At 41.5% G+C, this 22201-nt stretch overlaps 1 protein-coding gene across 6 annotated transcripts in view; it reads right to left on the bottom strand.

The window, feature by feature from the left end:
- The window catches only part of znf827 (zinc finger protein 827), a 156385-nt gene that overhangs the window by 124147 nt on the left and 10037 nt on the right, over positions 1–22201 (bottom strand). The window lies entirely within an intron of this gene.

Here is a 22201-nt window from a genome sequence, read left to right as displayed (position 1 = left end):
TCCCACATAGTTATGCCTGCAAATTTATGAAAAAGATGCATACTTTACATAGCCTGCTTGCATGGTCAGGTCATTAAAATGTAAACAACTTTCTGGACATTCCAGAAATTAAAAATGCAACTGATCTCTCCTGAGGACTTGATAACTATTATTGTCTAACCATCAATCGAAACAGATGTACGATGGCCGCAGACTGAAATATCACAAAATAAGCGTGAGGATCACAAAGTGCATATGGCTGAGATTCAAACTTCCATTGTGTGTCAATGCTGACGTCATCAGGGGCCATTTGTGTGCATGATGGGAACACCCGTACTATGGTTACATGAAGGAAACCAGTTTATGTTAAGAAACACCTTATTAACTCACATCTTGAGGAGCAGCCATGTCAGTCAGGTTGGCAGAGAGACCACAGTCTTCTGACCAAGTCAGAAGAGATCCCATCCAACAAAAGGACCCTGCCTAGCATCCTCTAACAGGCAGAGAAAGTGGGGCTATTCTTGTACCTACTGATTTGCAGAACTAAACCAGAAGTCTACTGTTGCCAGAAGTAAGCCACTGTAAATTTATCACCAGAAACTACCAACCTCCACAGTTTTCAGTGAACCAAAAGAGAATCATCAGACCTGTAACATTCCCAGCTATCATTTCAAAAAATAAGAGTAAAAGTGACTTTTTTGGGCTGTTTACAAAATTTAAGTGCATTCTACCTCTTTTGCAATCATTTTTTTTTTACAGCATCTTGTGTGAAACAGTGAGAGGGTGTTGTTGCAACTACATTTCAGGTGCTGAGATATGAATTTTAAAAAAAAACTTACAAGAAAGCCTGTTTTATGCCTTCTTGAGAGTCATAGCACTCAAGGGGTAAAACACTTCTTTAAAACCTATCTTGTTGCAATTAGTCAAGAGGTAGAAAAAGGGGGGAATCATTCTACTGCAACAAGATGAATAATTTATGTAATACAGTGAATTTTTGCCATTTGAAATGTATTGCCTGAAAAGGTGGTTTAAACCGAGTCAATAGTAACTTTTTCAAAAGGGAATTGAATATTTACTTGAAGAGGAAATAAAATTGCAGGGCTATGGGCAAGGAGTAGATGAGGACGACTAATTAGACAGCTCTTTCAACAGAACTGGCACAATGCCCCAAATCGCAAGATTTTACAATTCAATGCTAACAAAAGCCCCATCATATTGACCTTTGTTGGATGAAGCAGGATACAACAGAGTGGTAACGCTGATGCACCAAGGAGAGTACAAATAACAGAGTACACTAGCCATTTCCAAGGAAGCTCTCCTTTGGAGAGGGTAAAGACTTTGTAAAGGCTATGAATAAAATTCAACAATTATGAAGCAAATTTATGGCAATGCTTCTTACTGTCATCATGAGAGTTGAAGGCACAATGAAATACAAATATCATAAATGGTTTCTTCTCTATATCTAATTTATCTAATTTTAACTGTTACTAAATGCAGAGATGGTTTCTATAGTTGTGATTTCCCTTTTGATGTCATTTCAAGTATCAAAAACACATGGTCATTTACACTATTGCCTTAAAAGGTCAATGATCATAACTTCCTCTGGTTGGGAATGAGCAAAATCCATGACTCAAATTTGGCAGAGCAGTTATTAGATAAAGTGCTTCTTTTGTAAAGTTTATTATTTTTCCAAAAAATCAGACTTCAAAAAGTGAACTCCTCTATTATCTCTCAATATTTGTATCATTAATGACTAGCAAATATGAAATGACAAGAGATCCACCAAACTAAAACAAAATCTAGACTAAAGGAGGTGAAAGCTTAGCTGTGGTTCAAAAATTAGTAAATACAGTGACTCCTTGCCCTAAAAGCAGCTGGGACAAGGAGCTTACCACAAATATATGAACTCCTGACTGACTAATATTAGATGTTTACTCACACTCCAATCACAAGGAGTCATACTTTCACTAACACTGCCTGAAAGAAAGCACAGCAGTAGCATAATCTTGACTGGCTGCCCTGCAAAGTGTCACTAACTCTAACTGTAGGCCCCATTAAATATTCTGGCAAGGACAAAAGGAAACTCTTAACATATCAGTAGACAGCCAAAGAGAGAGCCTTGTCAGCTCAAAGTCATAGAATCACAGGATGATTACATCACAGGAGGTGGCCATTCAGACCATTGTGCCAGGGCTGGCCCTCTGCAGAAGCAATTCACCTATTGCCACTGCCCCACCTTTTCTCCATGGCAGTGCACACTTTTTTCTTTTCAGATAACAATTCCCATTTAAGCGCCTTGATTGAACTTTCCTCCACCACACTCTCAGGCAGTGTACTCCAGATCCTAACCACTCGCTGCATAAAAATGCTTTTCCTCATATCACCATTGCTGCTTTCGCCAATAACTTTAAATCTGTGCCCTCTTGTTTTTTATGTTCCTTTATGGAATGTGGGCATTGCATGCAAGACCAGCATTTGCTGGCCATTGAACTGAGTGGCTTGCTTGGCCATTTCAGATGGTAGGTAAGAGTCAATCACATTGCTGTAGGTCTGAAGTCGCATGTAGGCCAGACCAGGCAAAGATGGCAGATTTCCTTTCCCAAAGGACAATAGTGAACCAAATGGGTTTTTACAACAATTGATGACAGTTTCATGATCACCATTACTAAGGCTAGTGTTATATTCCAGATTTATTAACTGAATTTAAATTCTACCAGCCACTGTGGTAGGATTTGAATCAGTGTCCCCAGAGCACTAAGCCTGGACCTCTGCATTAGTCCAGTGACATTACTACTATACTATCATCTTCCCTCTTGATCTTTCTTCATCCTTCCACCAATGGGAATCATTTCCTTCATCCTTCCACCAATAGGAACCATTTCCCCCTATCTACTCTGTCCAAACCCCTCATGATTTTGAATACCTCCATCAAATCTCCTCTCAACCTTCTCTTCTCCAAGGAGAACAGTCCCAGCTTTGCCTTTACATAATCTCCCTATCTACGTAAGTGAATTTCTTCATCCGTGGAACCATTCCCATCGATTTTTTCTGCACCTCCTCTAATGCCTTCATGTCCCTCCTAAAATGTGATGCCCAGAACTGGACACAATTTGGCATTGGATACCAATCAGTCCATCAAGTCCATGCCAGCTCTCCATAGAGCAACCCATTCAATCCCATTCCCCTACTTTATTCCCATAGCCCTGCAAATTTATTATAGTGCCCATCCAATTTCCTTTTGAACTCATTGATCGCCTTCACTTCCAAGACCCACACAAACAGTGAGCTCCAGTTATGATCTCCATAGAGATTATTAACGTTTAAAAAGAGAAATTCGAATACCCCAGTGATCAAATGAAAGAATTACGTCACAAGATTTCACGTTTCTAACAAAAACAAACTTGACCATATATTAAAAAATTAAACAAAGCAACTAATAGTAACAACACTAAAGTTTGTCTAGATTTTAATCCAGTTTCCCTTTTACTTCCTAATTTCTCCTAAGAGTTTCTTTATGCATTATAATCTTGAGGGTTCATTCACTTCTTCCGGAATCAAAACAAGTATGCCACGGATCTCCGGAATTCATTGAGTTTAAGTCTGCGTTCCAGCTATTCTCTGAGGTATGAGGTTTCATGGGGATCCTTCCATTAGCTTTTAGCTAAGTGACCCCCCAACTTTCCTTCAAAACCTTGTGACTGTGGGCTTGTCAGTTCAAGCTTGGGCTTCACTGCATTCATGCTCAATGATCTAAAAATTAGGAACACCCTGGTTCCTAATGGCCTCTGCACTCCTTGTCCCTGCTTTGGGCAGACTGCTTTCTCCCAGTCTGTTCCCATAGCCACTTTAAAGCTCCTGGTAGACTCTCTCTGTCTGTCTATTCCCAAGATGAAATGCTTTTCATTGAGTGGTACTGTAGATTTCTTCCTCTATCTTCAAGCTAGATAAATCTTCCAGCCATTTTTCCCCCTTACGAACTCTGTCTCCAAACTGAGCGCGAGCTCCCACCTGCATTCTGCACAGTGAACGATATGATTAGTATATTCTCTGCTTAAGGTGCAGACCTGGTTAACATTCTTCTATTTTGCTCCCTCAACTGCAGGCTACACAAGACCAAAGCTGCAACTGTCCCTGTAATATTCCTGGGTTTATTCCTAAAGTGTCTTTCCCTATCCCCTTCTCCATGGCACTGGGAAACACCTTAGCTCATTAACATTTCAATTTGGAGATGGCGCTATCTCAGAGCACAACAGCCTTTCATCTTGGGAACAAAGGGACAGGTTTCAGCACAGCTATTTCCAATCTTGAAACCAGTAACAATTTTATGGGTTTCAGGGAACTTGAAGTCTTTTGATTGTGGACATAGCAACAGCTGTGGCTGTCCTCAAATGCAAATATTGGTCACCTCTTTTTGTGATATAATTTGTGTCTTCCCCTGGATCCTTACTATCACCCAACTTTCACAGTCAAGTCAATTCCAGCACAGGTCACATGACCCTTCTCATTTACCCTGATTTTATGGACAGTCCCAAACTCTCACCCTTTTACAAATCAGAAGATACAATCCTAAAACATGATTATCATAGAAACATCATTGTAACTCAGGCCATTACCATATGCTGTGTAAATAAGTTCTTCCACACATTCCCACATCTATTGCAAGTACACCTACATCTACCAAGTAGCCCTTGGCCTAAATAGCCAAGTGGTTATGGTACTGGGCTTGTAACCCTAAGATCAAGAGTTCAAATCTCACAATGGCAAACTATGAAACAATGTCACTTCATCTGAAACAGATGGAAATGTGTTTGCATTCAAAAGAGTTACAATAGGCGTACTCCAATTACTGCAACTGGACTGAACAATGTCATTTTGCTTGGCCTAAATAGCCAAGTGGTTATGGTACTGGGTTTGTAACCCCAAGATCAAGAGTTCAAATCTCACAATGGCAAATTATGAAACAATGTAACTTCATCTGAATAGGAACAGATGGAAATGTGTTTGTACTTGAAAGAGTTACATCTACCAAGTAGCAAAAGGATTGCATATCCAGTGACAGCAATGGTCAGCTATGGCATGAAGCTTAGATCCTTCTTCCAGGCAGTGATACCCTATGAAGATAGCAATAAGTGCCAGAAATGCCACCCTGCTCACATGCAACATCACTTTCAGCAACCAAACAGGGAGTCTGATGCTGACCTGTTGACCTACTTGCCTTCAAACTTATGCCTGCACTTTGGATTCCCTCTCCTTTCACATCTGCCTGTCAGTCCCTTCTCCCTTCAACTGAGGTAAAGGCCATTGATGAGTTGAGGTACTTTGACCTTTGCCAAGAATTTTGTTTCCTATTCTAACATTCACTTGACTTCCCTTGCCTTGAGTTATCCCCTTTCCTCAAAATTTCATTTACACAGTTTTCCACTCCCTCCACAAGGGTGCTCCCTCAATTTGTACAAATCTGCAACTGAAGTTATGTGAATTGAGCTAACCTCAAAATTGGGTGTAAGCAGCACATTTCCACTCAATCTGTCTATTATTATTGCAGATTCTAAACAATCTGTTACTGAGTAGGATTGTCATTGTGAGACGAGTAAACTGCCAAATCATTGGAAAGTGAAAGCACCTGAGCAACGAGAGATAGGGGTACATATTAAAGAACCTTCAAGAGGTGCTTCAGCATTGGGAAAAGAAACTGCTCTATTTGGGACCACATGAAAAGGGCAAACTTACAAAAAGATACTTTTCTGTAGTTTTTGCCGTTACTGAAGAAAGGATGACCAATGTGTTACATTAGACTGGACAGTAAAAGTATTGGTGTGTGTTTATTGTTTTACAGGCTATAGATTGGTTGTATTAATCACAGGTTATTTCGCAGAGCAGTTTGGTTCCTCTGTAGTGTGTACAGAGCCATTAAACTTTGAGCACTGTGATGGGCATTGCAAATTTGTACAATGCATTGTGTGTGTTTTGTGGCATTTATTTTAAGTGGGTTTTATTTCAAAGCTGTGTATGCCAATAAATCTGACAAAATCTGCGTAAACATAGAGCCTATAAAAAAACTTCTATAGCTCTGCAAATAGCTTAGTAGGTAACTGCACCAAGTTAGATAAACCAGGAAGATCCCACAGTTCGATGCTTGGTCCATATCGAATTAGCTGATGTTAGGCAGAATGACGAGATGTAAAAGGTTAGCTTTGGAAAGCTATTCTTGATGGAACAATATAAAAATAACGCAACTGATAGCTATCACAAAAGTTCTCCCACATGGTCCCAGGTTAGGACAAAGTTTGGGTTCAATTATGATGACCTCAGTCAACACACTTCATCTGGGACTGCCCCCATCTCAGCTCATCTGCTGCTCAAATCCTCAATGCCTTTGTTACATTTGGGCCCGACTATTTCAATGCACTCCTGGCTCTCTCATATTCCACCCTTTGTAAACAGGAGGTCATTCAAATCTCTGCTACATACATCCTTAAATGCAGCAGTCTCATTCCCCTATCACTCACTGTGCTTGCTGACCTACATCGGCTCCCAGACAAGGTCAATGTCTTGATTTTAGAATTTCATACTTTGTAATTTTCTCCAACCCCGCAACCCTCAAAGATGTCTGCACCCTTTTAATTCTGGCCTCTTGTGGATTCCCAATTATAATTGCTCCACCTTTGGCGGTTATGCCTTCAGTTGCCTAGGCCCCAAATTCTGAAATTCCCTCCCTACACCTATCCACTTCTCTATCTCACTTTCCTCCTTTTAAGACAATTCTTAAAACATACCTCTTTAACCAAGCATTTGGTCATCTGATCCAATATCTCCTTTATGTGGCTCGGTGTCATACTTTGCTGCCTTGGGACGTTTCATTACACCAAAGGCTTTATATTAATAAGAGTTGTTATTGTTGGGTTCACACAGGAATGGTCAGTTAAGTGAAATAGCAGTGGGCTGCCAGAGCCCATTCATTATGTGTTGTATTCACAACAACGATTAACAAGAGAGTTTTAAATCTGTGATATGATGGGTGGTTGAAACCGTGTCAAAGGTCTGACCATAAACACTACAGCAGTAACAAGTCAAAATGGTCGAACTGTGGTGTGCTTTCCCGTATTATGTTGCTTGGGAAGTTTTACCATGTTAAAAGGTGCTGTATGAATACAAGTTGTTGCTTTATCTTGATGCTGGAATTTCTGAACTGCAATTATGGATTTCTCTAGCCACCCACCACTGCACCCCACCCCCACCACCCCACACAACAGAATTCATGACCTCCCAAAGGGCCATAGTAAACATAAAGCACTTTGAAATTTTGCTTCAGGACATCTTCAAATTGATTTGCATCAGCCATAAGAACATTTCCTGCCCTTAGCTGAGACCCGAGTCTGGTGCAACAATAAGTCTGGCTTAAAAAGGAAGCCTAGCTTTTAAACTAGAATTCAAGTGATTATAGATCAACCTATAAATTTATGAACTAAAAGCTAAAGGAAAAAAAACTAGCAGTAGCCAATTGGTTTTACCTTGTTAGATACTGAAACTCACAGAGTTACCTGTTAAATTAAGCTGAGAAAGAGGCAAATAGAGCACGAACATTTTTTCAAAACATTAAGTAACATAGAAATAGGTACATGAATGAGATAGGGAGAGGATCAGTGAGATGAATAAAAACGGTATTTGGTTCTGAATGGGAATTCAGTAGTGAGCAGAAGTTCAGCTGATCCATAAGGTCAAGTAAATAATTGTTGACTAGTAAGTAATTAGAATGACAAGACATGCAAGGCCAATATTATGTAGAATATGCCATGACAAAGAGTTACGGGAAGCTAAACACATCCCAGAAAACCATAAATGCAAGAATCCTCTCTCAGTTGACTTACTCAAGCTTAAAATCACTGACCCGAAGAAAGAGTTGGAGACATTTTATGCTACATGGAAGGGAGTTTTAGAAATTTATATTCCAATATTCGATCATTAGAAGAATAAATATTAATTGCTCCTCTTAAGTTGCATAATTTAAATTACCTCTTTTTAAAACAAAATCTTTAATTAATTAGAGTGGACTTTAGCTTTTTCTACAACTAAAACAGAGTTCCAAGATGCCTCGCCTCCCAGGCATCAGGTTAAAGGATAGAAGTGGAGCCAGTGGTGAAGATTCAGGAAAGGGAAGTTTAGGGACTTATGTTTCACATAAGGTGGTCTTGCAAACATTTTTAAAGGAATTCAGTATTAGATTAAAAGCAGCACCTCAAAAAGGTAGTAAGATTAGAATTAGACCATGCACAACCTGGTATACGAAGGAGAGAGATGCAGATTAGACACAGAAATCGATGGCTTCTCAGATGGGGTTGAAAGATTTCAGGTTTCTAGGGTATTGAAATAAGTCTTCAGGGATAGCTCCAGAAACAGGAGGTTCTTCACTCAAATCAAACTGGTATCAATACCCTCCCTAAGGTAAACTTAGACAAGACAAATGTTTTTAATTCCCTCAAAAAGGGGAGTTCATAGAATTCTATAGAATCATAGAACCATAGAAAAGTTATAGCACAGGAAGTGGTCATTCAGCCCATAACATCTGTGCCAGCCAAAATAGAGAAAAAATTAAGCCGCTCATTTTAATTCCACTTTCCAGCACCTGGTCATTAGTTTTGCAGGTTACAGCACGTGGAGGTACCTTAAATGAGTTAAGCATTTTGGTCTCAACCACCAATTTAGGCAGTGAATTCCAGACACCCACCACCCTCTGGGTGAAAGAGCTTTTCCTTATATCCCCTTTAATCCTTCTACCAATCTCACCTTAAACCTATGCCCCCTGGTAATTGACCTCTCAGCTAGGAGAAACAGGTATTTCCTGTCTACCCTATCTAGACCCCTCAATTTTGTACGCCTCAATCAAGTCATCCCTCAGCCTCCTCTGTTCTAAGGAAAACAACCCTAGCCTATCCAATCTTTCCTCACAGCTGACAACATGATGACAACATCAAGCCCTGGAAACATTCTTGTAAATCTCCTCTGTAGTCTCTCCAGAGCAATTATGTCCTGCCTGTAATGTGGTGACCAGAACTGTACACAAACTTCTAACCAGCGTTTTATGCAGTTCCAGCATTATATTTTTGATTTTGTATTCAATACCTTGTGTAATAAAGGAAAGCATTCCATAGGCTTTCTTTACCACCTTATCCATCTGTCCTGCCACCTTCAGAAACCTGTGGACATGTACTCCAAGGTCTCTCACGTCCTCAACCCCCCTCAATATCCTCCCAAATATTGAGTATTCCCTTGTTTTGTTTGCTCTCCCCAAATGCATTACCTCACTCTTCTCTAGATTGAATTCCATTTGCCACTTTTCCACTCACCCAAGCAAACTTTTGATATCATTCTGGAGATAACAGCTATCCTCTTCACTATCAATACACGCCAATTTTTGTGTCAACTGCAAATTTCCCAATCAAGCCTCAAATATTTAAGTCTAAATCGTTAATATATACAACAAACAGCAATGTGGAACGTCACTGGAAACTGCTTTCCATTCGCAAAAACATCAATCGGCTATTACCCTTTGTTTCCTGTCACTGAGCCAATTCTGGATTGGCAATCCCCTGTATCCCATGGGGTTTCAGTCTTTTGACCGGTCTGCCACATGGAATCTTGTCAAATGCCTTACTAAAATCCATGTAGACAGCATCCACTGCACGACCACCATCAATCCTCCTTGTTACGTTCAAAATATTTGATTAAGTTAGCAAAACACAATCTTCTCCTAACAAAACCATGGCCACTATCCCTGATCAATCCAAGCCTAAATGACAGTTTATCCATGTCTCAGAATTGGTTCTAATAATTTGCCCACCATGGAAGTCAGGCTGACCAGCCTATAATCATCTGGCCTATCCCTCACACCCTTTCATCGTCGTCAACCTCCAATCCTCTGGGACCTCGCCTGTATCTAATGAGGATTGGAAAATTATCCTCAGGCCATCTGCTACTTCTTCCCTAGCTTCCTTTAACAGATTGGGATACATCTAAATGCTGGTATTTGTGACCATTCCCTTAATCCATCCACTGAATGCCCAAAGATATGTGCAGCACTAAAATGCCAGTTCAAGAACTGGAGAGGAGTTTGAATCCCAACTTAATGACTCAGAAAGAGAGGGTGTTACCAACTAAGCCAAACAGATTCCTCAAGGCGAGAAAAGGCAAGCATGGATTAATGTTGATACTGTACACCAAGATCTGCAAATGATGGCCCTCATTACCTTAGTATATTATATGATAGGAACATTTCCTTGAATTCACTGATGCCAGCTAGACATTGCTTAATTTTTTATGAATCTTATCACAAATTTTCAAATTATAAAATGTTACACATAGCATTCAATAAGTAAATAATTAAGTCACATATGCAAGATTTTTAAAACAGCATTCATTTTCCAATAACAGGCTTGAGGTAACCAATGCACAGGCTTGCTGGTGCCCGCACAGAAGGCTTTCGTGTCCCAATTTTAGATAGAGACCCCCACCTGGTAATTTGAATAGGCAACAGCAGCAGGAAAAATTGCATGGAAAGAATGGTCTGTAGTACTTGGTTGGAATCAGAAATAAGTTAGAGAACAGCTCCTAAAGGCTTGCAGCCAACCATTAAAGAAATCGGAATTACATTATGGAGGTGTTTGGGCAACATTGCTCCCTTTAATGAAGAGTTGGAGGTTCTGCTGAAGCTGCACCCAAAGGGGTACTACTTTTTTGAGGCTCCAGTAAAAATATAGGTGCAAACTACATGAGCAGAGGTTGCCGACCAAATCAATAAAGTCAAGTTGGCCCCTTGAACCTACGCCCAAGGAAAAGGTTTGTTGGCTCCAGGAAGAAGATGAAGGAAGGTCTGCATGCTTCTCACACTTACGCACATTTCCAATGGGGCCTATCCAGCATGGCAGAAACCTAAAGTAGGAGCTCTGGCACTCTCTGGGAAGTATTATTTGAGCAACTTATATTTGTATAATGCATTTAACCTAATGAAACATTCACTTCACAGATGCATTATAAAACAAAATATGATACCCAGTCACACAAGGAGAGATGAGGTCAGATGACCAAAAGTTTGATCAAAGGGGTAGGTTTTAAAGGAGTGTCTTGAAGATGGAAAGGGAGGTGGGGAGGCATAGAGGTGTAGGGAGAGTATTCCAGACATTAGGGCCTAAGCCATGAAAGTCACAGGCACCGATAGTGCAGCAATTCAAATCTGGGAACCTCAAGAAGCCAGGAATCTGAGGAGCGCAGATATCTCAAAGGGTTGAAGAGCTGCAAGAGATTAGAGGTAGGGAGGAGAAAGGCTGTGGAGGGATTTGTAAACAATAATGAAAAATTTGAAATCACGTTGCTGCATGACTGGGAATCAATGTAGGTCAATGAGCACAGGCATAATAGGGGAGTGGAACTTGGTGTGAGTTAAGGAAAGGTTGTGAACAGTTAAGATCCTGACCAACTGATGCCTCTTTTCTACAGGGAAATTGTTGAAGGTGCTGTCTTTAGACAATGTTGGTTACTTGTTTGATACAACCTGATGTGGCAAATGTCCCTGGGGTAGTTTGGAAGTATTCAGTAGAATAAGTGGTAACCTTCTACAGAAAGAACGGTTCATGTTCCAAATTATGTCTATAAGTCATCCCGTAGGCGTTACATTATAGCAGCCTCTCCTGCAAGTTGAAAATGGTGCAAGTGCCAAAGTGTGCGTGTGGAGGGATCTAATAAATGCAGATTCCAGAGTAGTAATAGATGTAGATGGAACATCCAAACCGTTACTGCACCAACATTTGGGGGGCATTACTCCTCTATCTCATCGAGAGCGTGTAGAATCTGGTAAGGAACACCCACTTGACATAGAATGATTTAAAGTCCATCTCTGAAACATTTTCTTTGTCCTTCTCTGGAACATTGGCCATTTGAGAAAACAGGACCTGGCGGGACAGATAATCTTTGGCCATCCAGTCAGTCATCCAGCCCATCACAGATGTTTTTGCAAGAGTATTGCCTAAATGGTTGTGTAGCTGTCTTCGAGAAGGGCAACTAGTGTTTGTTCGACGGTCCTCCCATTGAATCCAGAGGATGCGGCGGAGGCATTGCAGGTGGAATTTCTCTGGTGCTCGTGTTGCAGATATAGTCCAGGTCTCCCAGCAGTACAGAAATGTGGTGACAATAACTCCTCTGTGCACTAGCACTTTTGTGGACTGATGGAGGTCTTTGCTGTCAAACGCTTGCTGCCGTAGTTTGTAGGTTGAGCTGGCACAGCTAATCTGGTGTTGGATGTTTTCATCAATGGTGGCCTTTTGAGCAGTTATGCCTCTTTTCTACAGGGAAATTGTTGAAGGTATTCCAGAATCCCTTCAACATAAATGGGAGGTGAAATATTTGTTTCACTAGTTGTGGGTTGATCTGAGTTTTATTTTGGCAGCGTTCGAGGGCAGACCAAGTTGCTTGTATACAGAACTGAAGAGATTGAGAGTGGCTTGCAAAATAGGCAGCAACACTGCAGTCATCCACAAACTGTAGATCATTTATGTCTATGGTAGTCAGTTTAGTTTTGGCATGGAGGCAACTGAGGTTAAAGAGTTTTCCATCTAGGCGGTATTTAATACTGATGCCAGAGAGCAGTTGATCTTTAAGATGAATAGCCACTGTCAGGTAGATTGTAAATAGTATGGGGGCTATCATAGAGCTTTGCTTGACATGAGTCCGGATTTTGAAGGCATCCGTTTCAGATTTCTCACTCAAGTCATATCACCATGAAGCAGCTGTAGGATTGTGATAAAGTTTCTTGGGCATCCAAATTTTTGGAGCATAACCACAGAACCTCAATTTATTGAGTCAAGTCAGGTCAGGTCTATGAATGCAATGTAGATTGTTCTCCACATTTTTCTTAGGTTTGTCTGGCAACAAAGATCGTGTCAGAAGCTGCTCTGGCAGGTCTAAAGCCACATGATGTCTCTGAGTGGATTTCCTCAGGCATAGGAAGTAGGCAATTCAGGAGAATGCATGTCAGGGTTTTCCCTGCGATTGTCAAGAGAGAAGTACCTCGATAGTTTCCACAGCCTAGTTGCTCTGAAGCTCTCCACAAAGCACAGCAGCACTGACATGAATGACTGGGAAGAGTTTGCTAACAATCATTCGAAATGGTGATAACCTATCGATCAAGCTGTCTCATGCTTTGAGTCACAACATCCTAATGAAAGGGCATAGCAGTGGCAGAGTAGAAGAAAAAAATCCTGCACTCCAGATCCCACTACATCATGGAACATCCTGGCCCACATGCCCAAGGATCTGTGGTCAAGAATCAGCCGGTTCAGTCACACGAAGACCCATGATCGAAACTCACAACCCTGAGTAGATATCATCCTCAAATTAAGGGGCATCCAATAACGACTTAAACATCAGTACCAAAGTAGAATACTGAAGTCATTTTCCTTCAGCATTTCCTATTTTACTTGGGGTCGCCACCTCAGTATTCTGCTTTGTGAAGTTTTAAATTTCAAGAGGAGCAGGGTTCCTCAAAAATAACTAATGCATGGGAAAGAATGCAGCAAAGCTGCCCTAGAAACACAAAACAAATTGACACTTTAACAACCAACTGGACTGAGAGCAACCAGATTGAGCAGGTCAAGGTGCAAAATGCATAATACACCAATTCCAACGTTGGGAATAGTGCACTTAGGTAACTCATTACCTCTAGTTATGTTAGGGTCTGTGCTTAAACACTCCACCGTAATGAAACCAATACTTGTTTGTGCAGCCTCATTTTCAGAATAAACCATACCTGTGGGGATCAGGTGCACCACAAGTGTACCTGCTTCCAAAGGGTTCCACACCACTGGAGAGCCTAGGAAAATTTACCTCCAGGCTTCAACATTTAAGTTAAAAGATAAACAATGCCATCAAATGGTTTTATTCTCCTATTTTCTGTCACTAGTGCAATTTAATAACTCAGTGGAATTAACTGCTCCACAAACAAAGTAAGGCTCATGTTATATCTCAATCCTAAGGAAAAAAACAGCCCAGGTAACTTACAGGCATCGAAGGAGAAATCTTAATTTGACATAAGTTGTTGGGCAAAAATGGGAACTTCAAGCTCAAATGCTGAACATTCAAATTCTTCTAGCTTTTGTTTAGAATGTTCTCCTTTTTCCATAATTGAGTATTCCCATCCATGGCTGGCTGGGACCTCAACTGTGTTTATCCCATTTATCACACACTGCTCTCACCATCTTTCACTCTCTTCCAGAACCATAACAGGGTTCCCTTTATCCCCACCTTCCAACCCACCAACCTCCACATCCAACAGAGCATCCTCCCCCAATTCCAGGCCAACGACACAAAACCCATCTTTCCTTTCAGCATTCCGAAATTCTACCCAAAGCACCCTGGTCCATTCTTTCATCACCACCAAAATCCAATCCTTTCTCATGGCACCTTTCCGTGGAAGTGCAGGAGTTGCAACATGCCTTTTTACCTCTTCCCTTCATACGGTCTAGAACCTTAACCTCTCCTTCCAGGTGAAAGAGTGATTTACTTGTACTCCTTTCAATTTAGTTAACTGTATTTACTGCTCAAGCTGCATACACTGGAGAGAGCAAATGCAAATTGGTGACTGCTTTGCTGAGTGCCTCCTTGCTGTTGTAAGCATGACCTAAAGCTTCCAGTCGCCCCTCATTTTCATTCTCCATCTCATTCAACATTCTAATAAAGTTCAAGGAATAGCATCCGATTTTGATTCAGCACTTACAACTTGACTGGCTCAACAGAGGTCAACAATTTCAGATCAGAAGGTCCCATCTTTTTTAGACAAGTGTCTGTAATGGTTCTGCTATTGCCATTTACTGCTCCTCCAGATCCATTTTTTGTTTGTTTTACTTTTCCCATTACCATTGCCAATCATCCCTTTTGGTCATTTAATCATTCCTGCCTTCCATCCCATCACAGACCTTCCCTTTTGTTCATTCATCCCATCTTTTTTTTCCTCCCTGCCTCTGTGCTTGCTTTAATTACAGATTTACTACTACTGGCATTACTTTGCAAGTTCTGATGAAAGGTCAACAACCTTAAATGTTAAAACTGCTTCTCTGTCCATTGATGCTGGCTGATCTGAGTATTCCAGCATTTTCTGTTTTCTAGCTTTAGTTCACTTCCTCTCCAAGTAAGTTATATATTCATTGAACAGTGAAATAGACAATATTTATAATTTTCTAACATTCTGGCATTGAGCAAAAAAAGCATTAACTCTTTAGCAAGACCACCACAAACATTTAGGCTAGAGGCTGTCAAGCGAAGATAAAGTGGCATATCTGGATGAACAGAGAGCCAAACTCAATTGAAAGTAGTGTAATTTTCAATCCAGCTGTAACAATCAACACATCACAGCACCCACTAGTCACAAAGTTTCAAAAGACTGATAGACACTATATACACATACTCTAGCACACAAATATATATTAACTATTAAAATAGGAATGGAGGAACAAGAGTCGGCATTTGGCCTCCTGAGCCTGTTCCTAGCCCCCTAAGCCTGCCTTGGTTCTGTAATCTTTAATGCTCTTACATAACAAAAATCTTGCAATCCCAGTTTTGACATTTTCAGTTGACCTACCTTCAACAGTTTTTTGGGGGGAGATCTTTCCAGATTTTCAACACTGTTGTTTGAAGAATTGCTTTCTCTGCCCGCTCCTAAACAGCTTTGTTCTAATTTTATGGTTATGGCCCCTTGTTCTAGGCTCCCCCAAAAGAAGAAATAGTTTCCCTCTAAATTACCATTATCAGTCTTTAATAACCTTAAACAGTTGAATTAGATCACCCTTTAATTAATTTATTTTTTATTCATTCATGGGATGTGGACGTCGCTGGCTAGGCCAGCATTTATCGCCCAACCCTAATTTAAGAGTCAACCACATTGCTGTGGGTCTGGAGTCACATGTAGGCAGCAGATTTCACTCCCTAAAGGACATTAGTGAATCAGATGGGTTTTTACAACAATCGGCAATGGTTTCATGACCATCATCAGACTTTTAATTCCAGATTTTTATTAAATTTAAATTTCACCATCTGCTGTGGTGGGATTTGAACCCAGGTCTCTAGAATACAATTATGCCACCACCTTCCACATTCAAGGGAACACAAAACTAATTGATGCAACCTGTCCTCAGTTTAGCACTTAACCCCTGTAACATTCTGGTGAACCTGCATTGCAACTCCTCCGACGTCAATATATCCTTCCAGAGGAGCGGTGCTCAGAACTTAATACTCCAGATGAGATCTAAATTCTGCACAGCTGGAACCTTTCCTTCACCCTTCTATTCTAGCCCTTGAGGTCAATATTCAATTAGCCTTTTTAATTAGTGATCTAATTTGCTTTTTCTTTTAAACATATAGTGTTTCATCCCATTCTTAGGATACCCCAAAAACTTTATACATCTGGTGGATTACCTTTGCACTATTGTTACGTAAGCATAGTAGCCAATTTGTGCACTGTTCCCACAAACTGCAAAATGAATGATCAGATTTGAAGGAGAAATGTTGGACACTCCTCTTAAAATAGTGTCATGGATAATTTAACATCTACCTGAATAGCCAAAAGAATTTAAGTTCATTATCTGATCCAAAAAACAGCACTTTTGATTATGTAGCAAATGATGTAAAACAGAGGTTTGGCATCACATGCCTTCCAGGTTCTTATCTAAAATCCCTAAGGTTTACTATAGAAAACTTATAACGTTTCCCTCTTGTGGTGTTACACAGAAGGGTGTTTGCAGAATCTACTACTCGTGTCTTGTGTACTGCAAATTGGAGAGAGATGGAGGACACAGACACCAAGTCTGGGCAGAGAAATAGAAATGGGGCAAAAGATAAAGGATGGACATAGAGGAGATGAAAGCAAAATACCGTGGATGCTGGAAATCTGAAATAAAAACAGAAAATGCTGGAAAAACTCAGCAGGTCTAACAGCATCTGTGGAAAGAGAAACAGAGTTAACATTTCGAGTCGTACGAACCTTCTTCAGAGGTAAAGAGAAGTAGAAATGTGATGAAATTTATACTGTTTGCGGGGGGTGGAGCAGGTAAAGCTGGATAGAACAGCAAGAGGTGGGGGGTAAGGAGAGATTGACAAAGATGTCATGGACAGAAAGACAAAGGGAGTGTTAATGGTAGTGGCAAGGGCTAAAGGAGTTGCTGACAGTGGCATAAAGTTAAGAAAGCGGAATGTGTTAATAGCAGAGCAAGGGTAAGCACTCTTAGTTACTATACTCTTACTAAGTAAGATAGATGAGACTGACTCTCTCACACACGCTCATTTTCTTGTGGTTGCCCTCAAAGTCACACTAACAGAACGAAGGAGCTACAATGTCTCTGAACTGGGTCCCCATTCATTCTCTTGTTTCCTATCTCTAACATTCATCTGCACACACTTTCTCTGCCAGCAATGGTGCACAACATAGGGAACTCAACAAACTAAATGCAAAGGGTAAGTTGAAAGTGTGACACTCAAGTCTGAATAATAAAATAGCAGTTTGTAGATTAGTTCAAATATTGTTAATTGTCCTTATAATCAGGCACAGTACTCAAAGGTTAGGCTTCTTTACAGAGCTAATAGTGTTATTAAAACTTTGCATTGAGGCGGCATCATTCATGTTTAACCAAATACAATTAATTTAACACTGTGGAGTTTACCCCAAAATCTCAATATTCTAAAAACTTTAAAGCATGTTGTGGTATAAATATTATCTAAAAGAGATTGAACACTCATTAATTGTCATGTAAAACATGCACAAACCTAATCACAAACATGCGTTAAACAACAAGTTGGTTGTGCAGGTTTGTGATAATTGTTCAAAAGAAAATGGCAGGGACATGTCTTTTTTTTTTATTCATTCATAAAATGTGGGCTTCGCTGGCTGGGCCAGCATTTTATTGCCCATGAAAAGGTGGTGGTGAGCTGCTTTCTTGAACTGTTGCAGTCCATGTGGTTTAGGTACACCCACAGTGCTGTTAGGAAGGGAGTTCCAGGATTTTGACACAGAGACAGTGAAGAAACAGTGATATATTTCCAAGTGAGGATGGTGAGTGATTTGGAGGGGAATTTCCAGGTGGTGGTGTTCCCATCTATCTGCTGCCCTTATCCTTCTAGATGGTAGTGGTCATGGGTTTGGAAGGTGCTGTCTCAGGAGCCTTGGTGAATCCCTGCAGTACATCTTGCAGGTGGTACACACTGCTGCCACTGTGCGTTGGTGGTGGAGGGAGTGAATGTTTGTGGATGTGGTGCCAATCAAGCGGGTTGCTTTGTCCTGGACGGTGTCCAGCTTCTTGAGTGTTGTGGGAGCTGCAGTCATCCAGGTAATTGGGAAGTACTCCATCACACTCCTGACTTGTGCCTTGTAGATGATGGACAGGCTTTGGGGAGTGAGGAGGTGGGTTACTTGTCCCACCATTCCTAACCTCTGAACTGCTCTTGTAGCCACAGTATTTATATGGCTAGCCCAGTTCAGTTTCAGGTCAATGGTAACCCCCAGGATGTTGATAGTAATGATGGTAATGCCATTGAATATCAACAGGCGGTGGTTGGATTCTCTGTTGTTGGAGATGATCATTGCCCTGACACTTGTGTGCTGCAAGCGTTACTTGCCACATATCAGCCCAAGCCTGGATATTGTCCAGATCTTGCTGCATTTAGACATGGACTGCTTCAGTATCTGAGGAGTCGTGAATGGTGCTGAACATCATGCAGTCATCAATGAACATCCCCACTTCTGACCTAAAGATGGAAGGAAGGTCATTGATGAAGCAGCTAAAGATGGTTGGGTCGAGGACACTACCCAGAGGAATTCCTGCAGTGATGTCTTGGGGCTGAGATGACTGACCTCCAGCAACCACAACCATCTTCCTTTGTACTAGGTATGATTCCAACCAGCGGAGAGTTTACTCCCTGACTCCCAGTGACACCAGTTTTGCTAGGGCTCCTTGATGCCACATTGACCAAATGCTGCCTTGATGTCAAGAGCAGTCACTCTCACCTCACAAGGTCAGCTCTTTTGTCTATGTTTGAACCAAGGCTGTAATGTGGTCAGGAGCTGAGTATCCCTGGCAGAACCCGAACTGGGCGTCAGTGAGCAGATTATTGCTAAGGAAATGCCACTTGATAGCTCTGTTGATGACCCCTTCCATTACTGGTGATGGAGAGTAGACTGATGGAGTGGTAATTGGCCGGGTTGGATTTGTCCTGTTTTTTGTGTGCAGGACACACCTGGGCAATTTTCCACATAGCCGGGTAGATGCCAGTGTTGTAGCTGTACTGGAACAGCTTGGCTAGAAGCGTGGCAAGTTCTGGAGCACAAGTCTTCAGTACTATTGCTGGAATATTGTCAGTGCTTTCAGCCATTTCTTGATATCACATGGAGTGAATCGAATTGGCTGAAAACTGGCATCTGTGACGCTGGGGACCTCTGGAGTAGGCCAAGATGGATCATCCACTCGGCATTTCTGGCTGAAAGTTGTAGCAAATGCTTCAGCCTTATTTTTGCACTGCTGTGCTGAGCTCTACCATCATTGAAGATGGGGATATTTGTGGAGCCTCCTCCTCCAGTGAGTTGTTTAATTGTCCACCACCATTCATGACTGGATGTGGCAGGACTGCAGAGCTTAGATCTAATCCGTTAGTTGTGGGGTCGCTTAGCTCTATCACTTGCTGCTTATGCCTTTTGGCATGCAAGTAGACCTGTGTTATAGCTTCACCAGATTGATACTTCAATTTAGGTATGCCTGCCGTTCTTGGCATGCCCTCCTGTCCTCTTCATTGAACCAGGGTTGATCCCCTGGCTTGACGGTAATGGTGGTAGAGTGGGGGATATGGCGGGCCTTGAGGTTACAGATTGCATTGGAGTACAATTCTGCTGCTGTCGATGGCCCACATCGTCTCATGGATGCCCAGTCTTGAGTTGCTAGATCTGTTCAAAATCTATCTCAATAAGCACCATGATAGTGCCACACAACACAATGGAAGGTATCCTGAATGTGAAGGCAGGACTTCATCTCCACAACTGCTGTGCGGTGGCCGCTCCTACCAATATTGTCACGGACAGATGCATCTGTAGCAGGCAGGTTGGTGAGGATGAGGACAAGTATGTTTTTCCCTCTTGTTGGTTCCCTCATCACCTGCCGCAGACCCAGTCTAGCAGCTATGTCGTTCAGGATTCGGCCAGCTCGGTCTGTGGTGGTGCTACCGAGCCACTCTTGGGCATTGAAGTCCCCCAACCAGAGATCATTCTGTGCCCTTGCCACCCTCAGTGCTTCCTCCAAGTAGTGCTCAACATGGAGGAATACTGATTCATCAGCTGAAGGAGGGTGGTACATGGTAATCAGCAGGAGGTTTCCTTGCCCATGTTTAACCTGATACCATGAGATTTCATGGGGACAGAATCGATGTTGAGGACTCCCAGGGTAACTCCCTCCTGACCATATACCACTGTGCCGCCACCTCTGCTGGGCCTGTCCTGCCGGTGGGACAGGATATACCCAGGGACGGTGGTGGTGTCTGGGACATTATCTGTAAGGTATGATTCTGTGAGGATGACTATGTCAGGCTGATGCTTAACTAGTCTGTGAGACAGCTATCCCAATTTTTGCACTAGCCCCCAGATGTTAGTAAGGAGGACTTTTCAGGGTCGACAGGGCTGAGATTGCTACTGTCGTTTTCAGTGCCTAGCTCGATGTCTGGTGGCCTGTCCAGTTTCATTCGTTTTTTGTGACTCTGTAGTGGCTTGTTACAATTGAGTGGCTTGCCCGTCCATTTTCAGAGGGCATCACATCACTGTGGGCCTGGAGAGACATGTAGGCCAGACCAGATAAGGACGACAGATTTCCTTCCCTAAAGGACATTAGTGAACCAGATGGGTTTTTACAACAATCAACAATGGTTTCATGGTCATCATCAGACTTTTAATTCCAGATTTTTGTTGAATTCAAATTCCACCATCTGCCGTGGTGGGATCTGAACCTGGGTCCCCAGAGCATTACCCTGGGTCTCTGGATTACTAGTCCAATACTGTTTTAAAAGCAGTGTTGTATGCGTCAAAATTCATCTAGGTCTAGAAATGTTATACTATGGCACAAGGTCAGATTTTAGCCATGTCTCCCTGCCATGATAAAAAGTTGGCATCCCAGATGGACATTAAAGATGGCTTTTGAATTGCTTTCTAGATGCAGATATATGTGACCAATTCTATCTAGAATGAATTGATGCCTTCAGACTTGAAGGGCAAAACTATTTCAAAGTGTTCTATATGGGCAGTATAAATAAAAAAGATGCTGCAATATTGATATTCTACTTTAGAATGCTATGTGCAAATCTTTGACATGCAGTAACAGTAAAGAAATTGCATCTTTTAAGTGAGGTCTGCAGGGAAGTATTAATAAAATGTCAATTATTTCACAGCACAATCCTGTTAAGCAAAATAGCTCACCACAATAGGAATATTTGCTCCAAAGGAGCTAACTGCAACAGAGTACAACAGTTAGCTCACAGTAGACATGAGACCACCGTATAATGTCCTTCTATGCTACATGAATGCTAGGCAACAACTGTAGGTAGTTCCCATGTGACTTTGCAACCAGCAGTTAACCAGTTTGAAAGCAAATAATGTTCTGTTCATGAAAACATCTGAGATCACCATGCACTGCTCCAGTCCAATTGAGAAACAAGGACTGATCTAATCTTGATTTTCAGAAAATTGAAGTCCCAGCAGTGTTACAATATGAATTTAATTCAGACCAGTGTATACCATCTACAAGAACAATTCAAACTGCACACCAGTTTAAAAAACAGAAACTCACTCAGCCATTATAGAAGATGCAAACCAACAGAAGGCACCAGGCTGCTCAAAATTTGCTCAGGAGGTAGTAGCATGACATTTAGGAATTCATAATACAAATCAGGCAGCGTCAACATGGTTTTGTGAAAGGACCAATGTGTTTGGCAAATTCTTTGAAGATGTAACTAGCAGGTGGATAAAGGGGAACCAGTAGATGTAGTGTATTTGGATTTCTAAAAGGTGTTCGACTCGGTGTCACATAAAAGGCTACTGCACAAAACAAGAGCTTATGGTGTTGGGGTGATATATTAGCATGGATAGAGGACTGTGTCCTGTTAGTTAGCCAGTCACAATGAGTGGGTCATTTTCAGGTTTGCAAACTTTACTAATGGA

The sequence above is a fragment of the Carcharodon carcharias genome, chromosome 1 (assembly GCF_017639515.1).
Source record: "Carcharodon carcharias isolate sCarCar2 chromosome 1, sCarCar2.pri, whole genome shotgun sequence".
Classification (NCBI taxonomy): Eukaryota; Metazoa; Chordata; class Chondrichthyes; order Lamniformes; family Lamnidae; genus Carcharodon; species Carcharodon carcharias.
This window is presented reverse-complemented; position numbering and strand designations above follow the sequence as displayed.